This window comes from Gossypium arboreum, chromosome 2, assembly GCF_025698485.1.
Source record: "Gossypium arboreum isolate Shixiya-1 chromosome 2, ASM2569848v2, whole genome shotgun sequence".
In the NCBI taxonomy this organism is placed as follows: Eukaryota; Viridiplantae; Streptophyta; class Magnoliopsida; order Malvales; family Malvaceae; genus Gossypium; species Gossypium arboreum.
Genome location: NC_069071.1, coordinates 111,157,574 through 111,163,264, shown reverse-complemented (window position 1 = coordinate 111,163,264; position 5,691 = coordinate 111,157,574). Strand labels below are relative to the sequence as shown.

Below are 5,691 nucleotides of genomic sequence, written 5' to 3'. Positions count from 1 at the left end.
TAATTTGTTTAGATTCTCCAATTATAATAATTATAATAAACCAAGAGAAAAGAAATAATGCATGCTCTGCTGCAAGCTTTGATTCAAACACAAATGAACTTTATGATCAAGATATTGTGTTCATTGTTTTCATGATAGTAATGCAGAAGATTTCCTTAGTGGTAAAAATGAGATACAAATCGATCATAATAAGAATTTAGAATTAATGCGATTCACAATCATTGATGAATTGTTCAAACTTCTATCAAATGCATATCAAGTTAAAAGGGTTTTGGTGTGGTGAAGAGATAAGTGTGTAGGAAAAGTTTGAAGTCAATTTTGCTTGCTATCATAAAGGTAACAAATTGAAGTCCTCAATAACTTTGGATTTTTTTAATTGTCAGGTTTATTTTGTATGAATTCTTTTCCTTTTTAAGCTTGCTATTATATGATTATTGTAACATCCTAAAGATATGGTTAGAAGAAATTGAATTTATAGACCAAGAGTTGTCATACTGTGACTTTTAGTTAAAAGTTTGTAAAATTTAAACAACATTAAGTAATTGGCTTAGTGGTAAATAAGAAGGCAATCTAATTGACTTAGAGGCTCGAGTTTAATTCCTTTCACTCCCAATTTTTTTTTTCTCATTTAAGCTTTGTGTCGCTCCTCTTGTTAACCTAGGGTTAATTATCATTTATTTTATTTTATTTTATTGAGTCTAATTACTCTCATTTGTTGCTGTCTAATTACTCTCCTTTGTTGCTGTCGTCTAACATTCTTCTTTCCCACTTTGTTCATAGTTTTTTTTTCCCTCTTTCTCTTCTCCTCACTGGAATTGTTCTAGGTGGATTCTTCCTTGGGTATTGGCTTTATCATTGGTTTATTCGATTATTTCCTTCACTCTCTGTCGCGTTCATTAGTTAATTAATTTAGTTAATTTTAGATTAAAACAAATCCCTTTAATTATAGGCTAAATAATAGAAAGATAGTTATTACTAATACTTTTAGTCCTCGTGGATACGATATTCTAGACTCATCGTAACTATACTACCATTCGATAGGTGCGTTTGCCTTTATCGCGATCATAGTCTAGTTTAGTGAATCATAAAACGATCATTAATTTTTGGCGCCGTTGCCGGGGACTAAAATATTAGGAACACTAGATTTTTATTACTTTAGCCATTTTTATTTTATTTTTTGTTTTATTTTTAATTTACTAACTTTTATTTTATTTTCTTTTGGCAAGTTCCTTTAGTTTATGGCTAGAAGAAACCTGCCAGGACCTCTAGTATTCGACAGTGAAATCGAAAGTACAGCTTGCAGAAACCATAGAGAAGCGAGGCAAAGTCAACAAAGTACAATAGAAGAGCAAGAAGATATTATTATTAATACTGAGGAGATGGAAGAAAATTATAATAATCAGTTACCTCCTGTGGTTGCTATAAATCCTGTAAATCCGGATCCTACTCCTCGTACTATGTACGATTATGCCAAACCCAGTTTAACTGGGGCTGAATCGAGTATTGTTAGACCTACTGTTGCTGTAAATAATTTTGAACTGAAACCTAATACTATTTAAATGATTCAACAGTTTGTTCAGTTTGATGGTTTGCAGGACGAAGACCCAAATACTCATTTGGCTAATTTCCTAGAATTCTGTGATACTTTAAAGATAAATAGCATTTCTGATGATGCCATTCGCCTACGATTATTCCTCTTCTCGTTGAGAAATAAGGCTAAGCAATGGTTGAACTCCTTATCACGAGGTTCTATCACTACTTGGGATCAAAAGACCGAGAAGTTTTTGCTAAAGTACTTTCCACTGGCTAAGACAACCAAATTGAGGAATGATATCTCTTCCTTTGTACAAATGGATTTAGAGACTTTATATGATGCATGGGAGAGGTATAAGGATTTATTGAGAAGGTGCCCTCACCATGGGTTACCTCTATGGCTACAGGTTTAAACTTTTTACAACGGTTTGAACCCCTCAACTAGGCAATTGATCAATGCACATGCCTGTGGGACTTTGAATAACAAAACACCTGAAGAGGCTTACGATTTTATAGAAGAGATGTCATTAAATAATTATCAGTGGCAAGTCATGAGGACAAATCTGATGAAAGCAGTCAGTGTTTTTAACGTTGATGCAGTCACTATGTTGTCAAATCAAGTAGAACTTTTGAATAAGAAGATTGATGGTTTATATGGTTCTATGTAGGTACATCCGGTGATGAAATACGATGCAAATTGATGAGGGAATGATCTAGAAAATCGATCCTATAACTTAAGCATAGAAGACGAACAAGTCAACTATATGGGTAATAATTCTAGACCTCAGAATAATCTGTATAGTAACATTTATAATGCAGGTTGGAGGAATCATCCCAACTTCTCTTAGGGTGGTCTAGGCTTTCAACCATCTTACCAACATGAGAAGAAGCCGAACCTTGAGGAGATGTTGACGAAGTTTATTTCAATGTCAAAAACTCATTTCTAAAACACCGAAACAACACTAAAAAATTAACAAGCATCGATTCAAGGGCTTGAGAATCAAATCGGTCAATTGGTAAAGATGATTTCAAACTGACCACAAGGTAGCTTGCCAAACAACACCGAAACTAACCCAAGAGAGCAACTTCATGCGATCATTGTTCGAGATGAAGAAGGGTTAACTGAATCTAAATCTGAACCGAGGCAAGAAATTGTGGTATGCAATGGTAAGGTTGAGGTAAGCCAAAATAAGCAATATTCAGTTGGTAAGGAATATAAACCTTATGTGTCATATCCAAATGCGACAAGAAAAGACCACACAAATGGACAATTCAGTAAATTCCTTAAACTGTTGAAAAAATTACATATTAACTTACCATTTATTGAAGCTCTTTCGCAGATGCCAAATTTCGTTAAATTTTTAAAGGAGCTTTTAGCAAATAAGCGAAAGTTAGATGATTCGTCGCACGTGGAGCTAAATGCAGTGTGTTCAGCCATTTCGCAGAATAAACTATCCAACAAATTGAAAGATCCAGGGAGTTTTAATATTCCTTGTTTAATTGGTAGTTTGAGTGTTAATAATGTTTTGGCTGATTTAGGGGCTATTATTAATGTCATGCCCTACAAAATGTTTAAGCAACTAGGTCTTGGGAAACCCAAACAAACTAGGATGAGCATTCAATTGGCAGATAGAACAATTAGATTTCCTAGGGGTATTGTTGAAGACGTACTCGTCAAAATTGATAAATTTATTTTCCTAGTTGATTTTGTTGTTCTAGACATGGATGAGGATAGTGACGTACCGTTGATTTTAGGACGACCCTTTTTAGCAACTGCTAGAACTATCATAGATGTTGGTACAGGTGAGTTAATACTTCGTGTAGGTGATGAGACGATTAAACTCCAAGCTTGTGATTCTGTTAGGATATCTAGTGATCGAGATGATATTACGAGTTCTGCTAATGTTAATAACCTTGTGGCTCAACATTCTTTGCAGGAAACATCTCGAAAAAATGTGACAGAGCCGCAGTCCAGCTTACATAACAAAAACATAACAAATCATGAAGAAACAAGATTACAAATTGATGAACTAGATGAATGGCAGACACACGTCAAAGAGAAACCTAGAATACATGATGAACCAAAGCAACTCCAGGACGAGCTTAAGGATGGGACGAACCAATTTAAGATTGGCTATCAGGTATTGTTGGATAAAACGGACCCTCGAATCACCACTTCAGAGCTTAATAGAAACGGAGCAACTCCTTTTACGATATTGAATATTTTTTCATACGGTACAGTCGAGGTAAATCATTCTAAATTTGGCACTTTTAAGGTAAATATTACTCGGCTAAAACCTTATGTTGATAATAGAATTGACAGTGAGAAAGAGGAGTTTCGACTCCGTGAACCAGCGTAACTGTGCAAATACGAGGTAAGTCGAGCTTAGACTTTAAATAAGCACTTCTCGGGAGGTAGCCTGAATGTTAACACTACTAATTTTCTTAACATTATTTCATGATTTTTTTAAAAATTAATTAATTTTTAAAATCTAAAAAAAAAGTGTGTTTTTGAACTACATAGCCTGGCCACACGGGTGTGTGGAGCATACGGCTTGGCCACACAGGCGTGTGGGATCTCACATGAGCGTGGGAGAAGCGCAGAAAAACACACATGGCTTGGAGACATGGCCATGTGACCCCCACGGTTTGGACACACGGGCGAGTTCTAGGCCATGTGAAACCTGGAGCTAATTTTTTTCAAAGTCAGAGAGTTATACGGCCTAGCCACACGGGTGTGTGGAGCACACGGCTTGACCACACGGGCGTGTGGGATCTCACATTGGCGTGGGAGAAGTGAAAGAAAACACACACGGCCTGACGACATGGCCATGTGACCGCATGGCCTGGATACACGGGCATGTCTATGGCCATGTGAAAACTGGGTTAATCACCCCAATTTTATTTTATTTTATTTAATTTAATTATTATATTATTTATTTTATTTTACTAATTAATTAATTAATTAATTATTCTTATACTTATATTTTTAATTTTATATATTATTATTATTGTTACTATTATTTTATTTTGCTATTTCTATTTTTTTCTTTTTTCTTTCATATTTTTACTATTATCATTACAATTACCTTTTAAGTTTATTGATATCATTGAGTTTATTATTATTATTTTTATTATTGTTATCTTTCTTTTTAATTTTGTTTTAGTTGTTTTATTTTTTTCTCTTCAACTTATTTTCATTATTATCTTTTGAAAGATTTATGGTTGTTTCTAATCGAGTTCTAACCCAATAATCTTCTTTATTATTTATGTTTATTTTCTTGTTAGTTTGCTCTGAATCATGAGTTACATTTAGATTTGACTGCAATTCCGCTTTTCACTATTTTGAAGATTTCATCCAATATTCAGGGTAGTTTCAGTTATCTCCCTCTCTTATGATACTCTGTTTGTACTGTGATTATATATGTTTTTACATTGAGGACAATGTACATCTTAAGTGTGGGGAGATTATCTGTAGAATTATTAGAAAATCTTTGAATTATGTCTTGTGTTTAAGTAATTTTCTCACATTACTATTAGAATGAATTCTTATTGATTTATGATTATCATTGATGTTTTTTGATTAAATTCATAGATAATTGAGCATTGATTGTTTAAACTTTAAGACACTAGAGAATCAAGCATGGTAAGTCTATTTTCAGAATAAAAAATTTTAGATTGTTTCCCTAAATTGAATTATTACCTTGAAGTTTGAGATTTGCAAGATTAACATCAAAAACCATAATTTTTGTGAGATTTTGAACCTTTAGAGCATACACTTTTCTTGCTCACTCTATTATTGGTTATGAGTGTGTCAATACTGATTGGTCATTCTAGAACTTGCTTCAATTATACATGTCGAGACCACACCTTTGATTTGATATGCTGAGATGATAAAGACACTTAGGTTTTAACCCACTTATCCCATAAGCCTACCTTCATAATTAACCTTTAGTAAACCCCCTTTAAGCCTAACAAACCGTTTCTTGATTTACCCTTTAATATTAACCCATAACTCTTTTTTTGATTCATTAAGAATTGTTTCCCGTTTTATTGACTCCCTTTTTGTCTAGATTTGATTTAGTTAGTTGCTTAACTATGTTCTTTTGTTTCAGTTGTTAAATTTTCTCTTATTATCCATTTTTCTCAAAAAAAAAA

At 33.5% G+C, this 5,691-nt stretch overlaps 1 non-coding gene across 1 annotated transcript; it reads right to left on the bottom strand.

Annotated features, from left to right (window-relative positions):
* Nucleotides 1-1,817: 1,817 nt before the first annotated feature.
* On the bottom strand, nt 1,818-1,924 carry LOC128290008 (small nucleolar RNA R71). Its single transcript, XR_008279648.1, has one exon. It is a non-coding gene; the product is annotated as a small nucleolar RNA R71 (small nucleolar RNA).
* Between the last annotated feature and the right edge of the window lie 3,767 nt (nt 1,925-5,691).